The 12,574-nt window shown below is 44.7% G+C and overlaps 1 long non-coding RNA gene across 1 annotated transcript; it reads left to right on the top strand.

Annotated features, from left to right (window-relative positions):
- Positions 1-1,152: 1,152 nt before the first annotated feature.
- Positions 1,153-10,422, top strand: LOC311439292. Its single transcript, XR_014694646.1, has 3 exons — positions 1,153-1,286; positions 7,421-7,489; positions 10,216-10,422. It is a non-coding gene; the product is annotated as an uncharacterized lncRNA (long non-coding RNA).
- The last annotated feature ends 2,152 nt before the right edge of the window (positions 10,423-12,574 follow it).

Below are 12,574 nucleotides of genomic sequence, written 5' to 3'. Positions count from 1 at the left end.
GAGAGGATTATCAGGTTCTGGGATTTGTATCAGCTCCCTTTTCAATTATTTTTAGATTCCATGAAGTAAGAGAAGCTTTAATTATTTGGGCAGAAATGCACTGAATTGCTCTGTTCTCGAAGACCTGCCCAAAGCAGGTACTTCCCTGAATAATTGCATCTGAGAGATGCAAACAGTGCCTGCCCTGTGCACAAATACCCACGGGGGTACGTTGTAGTGTGCTGGACCTGTCTGAAGACCCAGTGAACCAGGACTTCTGGAATGAGCATCCAATTGAGGGGAGATGTTTTGCCAGGGAAAATTCTGTTTTTCTTCTGGGAAACAAAGACAACTCATAGTAACGGGGATATGAACGAAATATTGCCCTCTGTGTCATGCCCCCTCAGATGGCTCTTGCAGCTCCTTGTAGCTCTCATGTCCTTAAATAACCTCCAGGTTTCTGGCTCAAAATGCTTCACAGTCCATTTATACAATGGGGATACCAGGTCTTCCTCTTGCATTAAATGCTTGTTCTTTTGTGAGATCACAGACCTGGCATGGTGTGTACCAGTCATGCTCTGAGGAACTTGAAGCAGCCCCTCTTGCCTAGGCAGGAATGCCATTCCTTTTGTACTGTCAAGCATAGCACAGACATGGACAAGCTCCATTAGTTCATCTCTCCCAGCTGCCTTCCAAATCACTGTTGAGTTTGGTTATTTGTTTCCGTGTTTTCTCCTTCTCAGTCCTGCACTGCTTTGCTAGTAGCAGGAAATTTCTTAGAGCAGTACCTTAATCCTCGTTCTTCTCTTGAAACAACTATTTTAACATTTTCCCCACTGTGGTTCCCCAAAAGGCTGTATCTCATTGGTGACATGGAAAAGTCCTTCACTAATATTCAAAGGCGCTTGGATACAGAGCTGGGTGGAAAGTAGTTTTAACCAACAGAAATGTAGCATTGTGTTTTCACTGAAGTGTGTTTTCTTAATGAAAGGGAAACAACAAACCTCTTACATGCAGAAGCAATACTTCATTTGACAAAATGCTGGGCTTAAGAGTGTTAACGGGCTCTATTAATGACATGTGTGGCCAGTATTTGCTTATCTTCTCTTAATTAATAAGGGATGTTTCAGGATGCATCACTCCTCCTAGCTGTATTTAGGGAAGTGCTGTGTTTAGAGAAGACTCCGTAAATGCTTTGCTTTATAAATTTCATTTCCAAGTGCAGGCATCTCATTGCTGCTCTGTGACTGAGACTTTTATGCCTTTAGTCTGGAAACAACTGTTGCTACGGGACATCCGTAATGCAGGTGAGATGGTTTCCCTTCAGACAAAGGGATTACAGGGGAATAGGAGCCAGGGAGAGCAGGTCTGTGTTAATGCTGGTAATGGAAAAATAAAGGAAGGCCAGCAGCTGCAGGAGGCTGCAAAACCAGAGGACTTCTTAAAACCAGGACATTTTGAGAAGGGTAAATTTAAGTCCTTTTCCTTTCTATGTTTTCTATGTGCCCTTGGTCCTATCTTGGCTTTTTCCATGGCTCCCCTATCTTGGAGCAGTGGCTGAAGGGCAGAGCGGTCTTGTGGCTAGCAGCAGGGTGGGAGGAAGCCTGGTGCTGTCTGACTAGAGCACAAAAATCTGCCCTTGCTGTGCATCCCAGGCTCAGCATCAACCACGGGGCCAGGCACCTTTTATTGGGTCCTGTAGTTGCCCACCTACAGACTTGTATTCACGAGGGAAAGGGAAGCCGCAGCAGAGACAGCAAGGAGAATCAGATGTAAGAATATGGAGTTCACTGGATGTACATTACCATAAATGCATCGGGTTTATATCCAGTTACCTGTGAATTTGGGCTGTTGAGGTGGAAACAGCAAGTCCCCTGCTGTGCTCCTGCAAACCTCGTTGCTTGCTGTCACTGAACTGTGAAGGTCAAAACCTGCTCTCAGCTTTCTCCTCTCCACTCTGTATTGATTTTTTTTCCCGTGAAGACATCAGCTTGTCTTCATCAGGTTGGATACACCAGCCATTGCAGGACGGCAGCTCGCCCGTGAAAGCCAGCCAAGGGAAAAACAGCCAATAATGCCTTTTTTGATTGGCTTTAGTTGGTATTTTTAGCGTTTCCACTTAAACAAAAGCTCAAAAATCAGAGCAGGTAATTGCAAATTTCATCATCGAGTAAATCATTATAGCCACGCTATAAACCCATAGGGATTTGGGAGCAGAGTTACAATGAATTCCCTGCCAGAGCCGGAACAAGGAGCCCTGGGCTTGACTTTAGGAAGCAGTAAGCTGGGCGCTGCTTTAAAAAAACAGCAACTAGCATGGAACAAATTAAAAAGGGAAGCGGCAAACTCCTATGGGATTCCATAATAATTTAAACATTCCTCTGGGACATCTGAAGTTTGGAGGAAAGGTGGGGAGGGGGAGCGGGGGTAAAAATGCTGCTAACTTATATGGAATGTTAGCAATAAAAAGGGACCCATACGGGTGTGCCGTACCCTGAATTAGTCAGAAAGCAGATGTGTGTGTCTGCAGCCTCGACTTTTTCCCCTTGTTTTTGGTTCTCTTCCTCCCTCTCCTTCCTCTCCCTCTCCAGTGCTGTTACAGCAGTTACACCTGCGTGATCGAAGGAGCAGGGAGAGAGCTGCAAAGCTCAAAGCTTTCAGTGTGTCAGGTCAGAGCACAGAACAATAGCACCGTAAATCAATTTGGGAGGGGAAGAAGGGGGGGGGGAGAGCTAATCCAAAAATAAACCATGTGTGAGTTTTATTTAGCTCTGCTGTTGCTGAAGGGAGTTCACAACAGGCTTGAAACAGTGCAGTGTTTTGGGTTTTGCCCCTTTTCTCCCCTTTCCTGCATCGTGTGCTATGGGATGAACCCCTGGGGTGTGCTGACACTGTCCCTTTCCTCTCAGTGTCACGCGTCCCCATCTGAGGACACCAGGGGATCCTGGTGTCAACAGGAGTTGTCTGTTTGGGCCCAGACCAGCATTTAGTAGGCTACTTCCCAAGCAAATAGATTTGTTTCCACCCAAGGAGGTAGCTGCTAAAAGGCCCAGGCAAGCCAGTGAGAGCCAGGAACCTGAATCCCTCTCACCTGGGAGCCTTTCCCATGCCCTTGGCTTGCAACCTGGGCAGCAGCAAGGAGCATCCTTCACTTGCAAGCACACGCGCACACGTGTGTGTGCCTTCTTGGGGGGAGAAGCTGAAGGGTCTTCTCAGCCTTTAACACCAAAGTGAAGAATGCTAGGTTTTGGTTTATTAACGGAAGAAAAAGGGAAGAAATAAAAGCCCCAACTGCCCAAAGCCCAAGTGTGACATAAGGAGCCTCGAGGCAACTTTCATCATGTTTTTAATGTGGTTTCCTTCATCTCCCTGGGCTCGCCTGTTTGCAAGAGCAGATTGTATTTAGATGATGCATTTACCAGATCACCAGGAGGATGCTCCCCCCTGTTGGATTCCCCACCGCACCCCATAACTGAACCTAACAACAATAACAAAGAGATCCAATTTGTTCTTCAAAAACACAGGCTCCACAGCACAGTATCATTTTGTCCTTGTGCTAATTCCAAAAAACCATTTGGCCTCATTACACGTCTCTGGGTGGACTGGAGATGAGCACTGGTTTGATCCCTGAAAGACATCCCAAGCTCTCAGCAGCGTGAAATTTTAATTTCAGCTTCAGAAGATTGCATGTCAGGCCCAAAAGGAAAAAAATTGCCTCCTCATGCTGGAACAATGTTGATGCTTTCCAGGTCGGGCTTTCATTTGAAAAAGAAATGCAGCAGAGCAATCCTTCCTGGCATTACCTAGGGCCCCCACATTCCCCTGTCCAGTGTGTGTGCAGCATGCCTCCCGCATTCAGGCGCTCCCTGCAAAGCCTGGCTGTGGACTTGCATGGAGATTATTCTTCTTTTTCCCTTCATTAAGAAACACCATGGTTCATTTACAAGGCATTCACATTCAAATTGGGCTTTTTATATTTTATACAGCAAGAGAGAGGGAAACCAGGAGCTGTAGTTGTAATCTCGCAAATGGACTGTTCTTCACACTGTGCTGTCTTAAATCTCTTATGTTCTTTATAAAGCTGCGGGCCAACAGATTTCAAAGCAGTGTGTCCATAGAGTAATAATGCCTCGGGCTTCTCCTGCAGAATGCTCAGAGCAAGTTATACAGGACTTTTGAATCATTACCTTGATTTTACAGGTGGGAAAAGAGAGTTATAGAGATGGAGTGAGTGGAGGGTGCAAAGAAAAACCGTCTGAAAACAGAACCGAGGTCTCCCCAGCACTGATGCCAGGAAGCATTGTGAAGCAATTGCCTCTTGGAGTTAAATGAGGCTCCCAGGAGCCCAAGGTGGGATTCTCTGCCATTAAATCCCAGCAGGGATCATGTGGATAGCAGCAGTATTCTTCTTCCACCACAAGAAAACAAATGAAAGGGAGATGAGTTGGTGAGGGATGCAGGAGAGCATGCATATATCTGTGGTCCAAGCAGTTCATTTTCAGCTCGTGCTGGTGAGGGATCCTACAGGTCATCTCCATGACCAGAGTCTGAAGGTTTTCAAGCACAAGCTTTCATTTACAATGAACTCACCAGGATCACCAGGAGCTGAGCTGAAAGAAGAAGCTTTGTTCCTGCAGAAATTTAAGGGAACCTCTTCTCTGGCAATTTATTTATTTATTTATTATTTAATACACAAAGGCTACGTCAATGCAGAAATAGGTTGATTTGGCCAGACTGCAATATATGGACAGAATTTTTTACTGGAGTGTGAAATGCACTATGAATCAGCAGGTCCCGTAGTTTGGTAGTCAGAGCCTCGGAGGGGATGGGGTGAGGCATGTTCGGAAGGCCGGACAGGGATGCGTAAGAGCTCCCTCATTTGGATTAGACGTACAGATGTGTACTCTCTGTGGTTTTTAAGAGAGTTTTTCAAGTATGAGTAGGAAGGAATTGGAGATACTTCGGCCTTGCTTAGGCAGTTACACTCAGTATTGGACAGCTCTGGCTTTGGAAGGTCTCCAGAGCAGGTGTTTGTCCGGCTTTAAGCCCAGCTGTGCTTTGCAAAGTCAGTGGCTTGGCTGAAGCTTGTGGACTAATGACTTCACCTAATATAGCATTTCGTACATGATCTGTTCACATCAGCTCGGTGACTTCTTAGCCTTGCAACTAACAAACTTTGCCTTCATTTTATAAAGTGAGGAGCTCCAAATGAGCTGGTGAGTAGACGTACTTTCATTGCTGTGTATGCGGGCACAGATAGGTCTGATGTCACCCACTTCTCATCCTGACAACTGATGAGCAAGGGGCTGATCAAGAGTCCATCTGCCTCACCTCCCTCCTGTTCCACCACATTCCCCATGCCCCCTGTAATTGCTTGGCTAGGCAGGACTTCTCCCAGCCATCATCTTGGCTCACCTTGTGCTGCTCTGCCCCACACCAGCTGGATCTCCTGAGGCATCACATCCAACCTGGGTGCTCCTGGAAAGCACAAGCTACTGACTGCTCTAGTTCCTTTGTGGTCAATGCAAACTGCAACAAGCAATTGGTGGAAAAATTGATGACAAGTACAGGATGTCCCAGAAGTTAGCTTCGATGAGATTTTAAAAGTGAAATAAAGGGAAGGTCCAAAGAGAGAAAAACAGATGTATGTCTGCCTGAGCCTGCATAAACGGTTACCAAGTCAGAAAAATGCGCTGCCAGTTTGCAGTACAATTGAAGTTCTCCTGGGTTAGAAGGGAAGATTTGCTTCCCAGTCCTCACAAACACACATGCAAGGGTGCTAGAAACACCCAGGAAATCTCTGAAGTTCCAGCTATCATAGCGGTAGAGGCTGTGTAGTATTTCAAGGCAATCAAGTGACCTGCAAAATTAGGAGAACACAGCCCCAGTGATGAACACTCTGTCAGACAGGGCAAGCCAGCCTGCTGCTGAGATGAAAGTGTTGGAATTTCCAGGCCTGTTAGTCCCAGGCAAAGGTAATCACCTGCAATAAATAAAACAGCGTCATTGTTTTTTTAAATAGAAAGCAGATTATGATGTATTAGGCGTCAACTGTCACTGCAGTTGTGGCTCAAGTGTTGGAAATGCTATTATGGAAGTGCTCGTAAAAGTTTAACAGGGTTGGAAAACTCTGCCTGCTGTTGCTATCTGCCTTCGAAGTCCCCTCCTTTTGCATGCTGGAGCTGTTTTGCTATAAAACATAGAAAGAAATACCTTGATGACTGAAAAGGAAAGCGTGCTGTTAGTAAACACAGAAATCTTGAATGCAACGGAGAAGGGTGTGCAGGGTCTCTGCCTTCTGCAGTTTCTCACAGGATCCCAAATAGCTGAACCAGCAGCTTCCCAAGCTGGATAAACCTCAACTCCAGGTGCAGACACAAGAAAGCAATGGCAGAGAAAATGTTGGCATGAAGCAGAGAAAATAGTAGAGCCAATGATTGTGCTCCAGTCCCAGAAGAAAGTTTCAGCAGCCCAGCTCCACTCCACTCTCACCCCAGCCATCACTCCAAGTGCCGCAAGCAAGCATGCAGTCCTGCTACATCCTCCTCCTCCTTCTTTACCTCCTCCTCTTCCTCCTCCTGTGCCAACATGAAGTTGTTGCTCAGTCCATGCATCACACATATTACAAGTCCACTTCTCCATGTACCTTCTTGTTATGCAGAGCTCCTCTTTAATCATCACTGCAGATCTGTAGCTCCTTTGGTTGCTTCTCTTCTGAGCTATGGAGGACCCTGGTTCTACCCAAGCTCTGCCGGCAAAAACAGCAACTGTGTTTTCACAGACACAGATTCACAGGTCTGCTCTTAGGAATGGCAAACTAAGAAACCTGTCCTTGTGCATGTTTCAGACTTAAATCACTGTTCTAGAGCAAAATTATGCTTGAAACTGCATATCGAAAAACTAGTTTTCAGATATTTCTGTTTTGTTCTTTTTGTTTGTTTGTCTCTAAGTGCAGTCCTAGCATCTAGACTTTGAAAATGGCAATTGCCTGTAATGAAGTAAGTGCCTTCAAAACACGCAATTCAAATGTCTTATTAAGGCCCTTGTGTCTGAATTCTGGGCTCCCAGTTCAAACGTGGAATACTGTCTATAAAACTTTTTATATCATCTACAGTAATATTAGAATCATATTCCCTTGACCATCCTTAGTAAAACAGTTCTTGACACACTACTGGGATAAAAGAGGGGGAACACATGGTATCAGTAAAAACTAAGTTAACATACCATTCCAAGCAATAACATTACACTATATAGCGTAGGAACAAGCCAAAAAGTAATAATTATTGGGAGTAAGTGGAATCAAGAATTGCCCCCAGTGTTGCATTATGCTCCTTTCAGTGGAAGAACCTCAGGCACACAGTATATAATAACCAGTCCCATTGTCAATATAAAAAAGGTTGATACAACCTTATTTAAAATCTCTCTTTTCCCTTTTAAACAGAGTGCAGCAGTGATTTGTGCCAGAGCTGCTGAGTGCTTTCAAACGTGTCCATGAGGTCAGGACCAACAGGTACGTGGTGTTTCACATGGTGCTTCCCTATGCTGGGAGTCCTCTTTTGCTGGCTGAGGTCCACACCCTGGGCTCTGCTGTCTCTTCCCTGTGCACCCTAGGGACTTGTCCTCCTCCTTTGCTGGCTTCCTCCACAAGACAAGGCAGGAGATTAGTATCAGCATGCCCCTCAAGAAAGGATGCTGCTCTTTGCTGAAGTTCAGGTTGATTTAAGTCAGCAGAGTGTATGCCCCAAAGACTTTGCTTGGGACCAGGAGCACTTGACCCTCTCTTCTGGCATGCAGCAGTGATATCTGAGTTACCCCTCTCCCATCACTATCTGCCTGGTTCCCCTCAGTTCCTCCCCAGCCCTTCAGCTCAGGGGACACCCATCTAGAAGGGCTCCCATCCTCAGCTGGCCACCTTGTAGACCTCTTGTCCCCACGGGGAGCATCCCAACAAGCCCCTCTGTGATCCCCAACGCCTGCACCCTGAGCTGGGGGTGGCGAGGGCTGCACTGCAGTGGCAGGGTGATTCAGTCCATCCCCACTCCTCCCCCCAGTGAGTCACCATTTCCCCTAAGCCTCCCAGTTGCGAAAGGGGATGATCCTGCTGTGCTGGCCCAGTCCCCAGTGCAGCCTCACTCCAGGAGACAAAATGGGTGCTCGCGCCTCACCCCTGCCCTCCAGAGCCAAGGAGAGGAGTGGTGCCCCCCAAAAAATCCTCTTCCTACAAAGCCGTGCTGGATGATGGAAATTTCTCCTTCTCTTCTCACCTGCCTGCATCAGTTCTTGCTTTAATTTACCCCTTTTTACACTCCGATGGTATTTTCCCCTCCTGAAAAGAAAAGGGGGTGAGTTCATCCTGGCCTGGAGAGAAGGGGGTGAGTGAGCAGGGCTGGGTGGTGGGTGGCGGGGGGAAGCCAAGACGCATGCCAGGAATGCAGGGTTGGGTTTTGAAGGGTGCTGCTTCAACCGCTTGGCAAACCCCTTCCTCCTCTATTTCCCCCATCATCCCCCTTCTGATTTGAGCAATGAAAAACAACTTCCTGTCAATAAACATGAACAAAAGCTTGGACTCATCTTCAAAGTGATGAGTTATGTTGAAAATATGTTTCGGAGCACTTTGAATGTTCCTGTAAACTGGAGGAAAGCGATTGTTCTTGGCGCTTTGGCATTCAAGGAGAGTTTATAAATAACCACTGCAGGTCTGTGTGAGTCTTGCCACGAGAACAATGCAATGGGACATGGAGGGAGGGGAGAAGAAGGGGAGAGGACAGAGGCCTAAGAGGGAAAAGAAAGAAAAAGCAGGTCCAGAACCTGGGGAATGGAGTGATTTATAAAAGTTTACACCTAGCCAGTGAATGTGGCCTTACCCATTGTGTGCAGAGTGAGCTGAGCTCCCCAGCTGGGGCTGCCTTTGGGGGATTATCTTCTCCTGGTGCCTGGTGATGGGGCTGGTGGAGCTGTGCATGGGTGCTGATGCTGAAATGCATGTGGCCATTGCTGCATGGGACAGGGAAAAAGGAGGAAAGCATACGGTTCCCATTGGTTTGCAAAAGTGAAAACATGTGCTGGAATCCCAGCCAGACGTGCTTCTTGTTATTTTAATGAGAAATTCCATAATTAGTGGCAAAAAATAAAAAGAAGCTACACTGCAAGTGAAAGAAAACCCCTCTCTCTCCTCTCCAGCACATGATAGACGCATCAAAGAGATGTGGTGTTTTTACAAACATACATTACTTGACAGGCTATGATGTTCCTTAATCTGTTTGCTTGAGGGAATTAAAAAGAAACATAAAAAAGCAACCAAATAAAAATGACAGATTTTTTTACTTAAACAGTCCTTGTCTTAAATGGGCAATGCGCTCCCCACCTGTAATTCATTTGTCAGCAGTTAAACATCATTACAACATTAACAGCCAATCTGAATGCAGAAGAGCTGGGCTTTGTGCAGCCATAAACTACAGGACATCAAACTGTACTTTATGGAGTAGGGGCCAGTCAGAAGTGACCCCTTCTAAACTTTTACAATTCTCTGCATTCTTCTGATTATAGTAAAGATTTATTTGAACTTTGATATATATATGTATAAAAAAAGAAGGTTTTATTAAAAACATTTCATCCCAGTTCTTTAGCAAAGGAGGAGAGAGAAGAAATACTGCAAGAAGCCTTAAGCTGGTAGATTTTATTTGTCTTGCAAAGCAGCCATGGATGGATTTGCTTGGATTCATGTTCAGAAATAAACACGTAGTATTGCATTACATCCCGTTTACACACTTTGTTCTCCAAACATTTTTGACATCTAATTGCGCAACTCTTTGCCTAGCTGGTATAACACAGAAAGTCCTCATAAGAGGTTTGCTGGAAGCCAGCTTTTTGGAGCCCAAAAGGTGCTTCAGCAGCTGGGTGCTGATGAATGCCCTCTCTCACCTACTCTCTGTTTGTTGTTTCCCTGGAGCATCCCTTGGCACTGTTTGGGAAAGCATTTAGGAATTCATCCCTTCTGTTCTCAGAAAACCCTCTGAAAAATCTAATTTATCATCTCTCAGTGTGTCAACTTGCCACAAGGAATAATGTGCAGCCCCTGCAATAACTGTGCTAAGGGGCTAGCTAAGGGGCTAACAACTGCACTGCTTTCCAGGCAGTACCAGAGCAAGTATATGAAAGATATTAAGGCAGTGCTGCAAGCTAAGCTGTGAAGTTAGGGAAAAGGGAAATGCCTTAGTTCTTCCTCCTCTTTTTCAGGAGGCTGGTGTGTTGCTGTCATGCCTGGTGCAGCACAGATGGCTGTGTTTCAGCATTTAGCCAGGGACACATGTAACGGTGAAAATGTCTTGATGATGGGCAAGTCTTGATCTCTTCTGCCTCACCTGCTGGGCAGTGATACTGCCTGAAGTTGGTGGTGTTTTCTACCAAAAATAAATGTGATTTTACATGCTCACACATGCATACTTGTACGTTTATACACACTTTATTTTTGCAGAAATACAAGTAAAAGAGAAGGAAGTAGGTCAGTGTTCCTTGGAATTCTCTTTTAGGCATGTCATGGTCTCAGACTCATGATGACCAAAGACTCTTTGTTATCTGCAGGGGATTTGGGGAAATATCCTCTGAGCAGGGAGCTTGAGTTAGGGACAGATACAAGAGGCATCTGAGCCACAATTCCTGGGAAGCTCCCAGATCAGAGTAATGGACTTTGTGGAGGTTGTACACAGCAGAAGTGCTGATGAGAACGATGTTTCAAAGGGAACTTGCCACTTCCACAGATTTGCTGTTTTTCAGGGAGAAGAAATGTGATTGTGCTGGAAACCTTCAGTGTTCTTCCTTTTATATTATTTTCTGTTTTATTTTGAAGTGAAGGGGGAGACAAACCTGAAATGAAACACTTCATTTTGGTCAGTTTGACCAGATTGGGGAATATTTCATTCTTCTGACTGGATTGGTTTCAAATCAATTCAGAATACACTTCAACTTCCCCCAGGGAAAGTGCAGCTCCAGATCTTTTTCTTTATTATGGTTGTGCTCTCAGGAGGACCTCAGTGCCCATGAGGCAAAGAGTGACTTTTGTGCTGGCTAACTCCATGGGAATAGTACTAATCTAGTGGCCTGCTTGCATGGTACAAAGTAGAGCATCCAAGAGCAGTAAGATATAAAATGGTTCAGTTAACATTTATTTCCTCTCAATCAGTGACTAGATTTTGAGAGTACATGAAGGAGAATAATTTCAAAAGAAATTGTATTGAGATCCCTCTCCCAGGTCTCTCTCTGCTTCCATCCACCAACAGGGTAGGTGTTGTGCACGCTCAATATAAGACAAAGCATGCAGGGAAATGAGGTATAATAATGTAATGACTTGAAAGTAAGTACTCTATAGTCATTTCAATTCCTGTTTTGACCTTCAACATTTCAATCTACCTACATATCATGTCAGTTCTGATTTTTCTAAATATATTGTTTGTTTGTTTGCTTGTTTTTGTTTTCTGGAGAGTGGTCTTAGATCCATATTTGGAATTTCAACTTTTTGTGCTGTTTCAGAGCACAGAGCAAGCACTGAAATGTCAGAAATTCCCCTGTGACAGAAGTTCAGAGTATTCTTCCCCTCTAGCTAAAGTCTGGGCATGACACTTCGGTTCAGATAAGGAAGACAAAGAAAAGCTGAAATGAGCCCATAGTTACTGATGTTCTGGTGCTGAAGAGCTCAGTGATCACTACTTTGAATAGCAAATCTTTTTCCTCTTTGTTGGCCAGCTCCCTCCAAATTTATTTGTCTTTTTTTTTTTTTTTTTTTTTTTTAATGGTTCTGTTTTCTTTAGTTAGATTAAAACCACAAATGGATAAAATGGGGCAGGTTGTCTTTCTTCTGCTTGCATTCCTTTAAGAAGAACTGGTGTATCTTGAAATGGAAATGTCTTGTCCTGAAAATGCTGAAACCAAACTTACTTTTCAAAGCATTGTTTTTGGGGTTTGGCTATTGTGTTGTTGTTTGTTTGTTTGTTTTTACAGTCTAAACTGCTGAAAGGATGATAACAAATGATGCTGGTTAAATACTTTATGTTCTAGCAAAATGAAATTTAAAAAAAAAAGACATTTTATCATGAGTGAGTGGTGTGGGTTAGGAAACATGGCCATCTTTTTTTCTAGGATCTCTGGTCACCTCTGCAACTTGTGCTAGGTATAGTACAGTACACAACAGAAAAAATGGTTTCTCTACCCAAGGACTTATGACATCCTTTCTGTATGCATTTTACCAAGTTTCTATATTGTCAGAACAGGTGTCCCAGAGCTAACCAGAGACAATAAAGCTGTCCTGAATGCTTTACTCAATGAATTAATGAGAAGAAATGACAGTGCAGGCTCCTGATCTGCCTCCTGCCCCATCTCTGAGCATGCAGTGCACTGCTGCAGCAGGTAGGAAATCTTCTGTAGGTGTACATGGACTTTGCAGTAAACTCCCTGAAAGGCATAGTACACCTGGTTTCAGAATTTGCTCTGAACCTTGTTGCTGAACCTTGGCAAATATTTCTGCAAACACAGTCCAAGTGTAGAGTAATCTCTGTAAGGAAAGATTTATTGTTTTGGACCAAAACCAGGCAAAGTTCAGCAG

Source organism: Aythya ferina (genome assembly GCF_964211825.1).
Source record: "Aythya ferina genome assembly, chromosome: 6".
Classification (NCBI taxonomy): Eukaryota; Metazoa; Chordata; class Aves; order Anseriformes; family Anatidae; genus Aythya; species Aythya ferina.
Note: the sequence above shows the minus strand (reverse complement) of the source record. Positions and strands in the feature narration are given on the sequence as shown.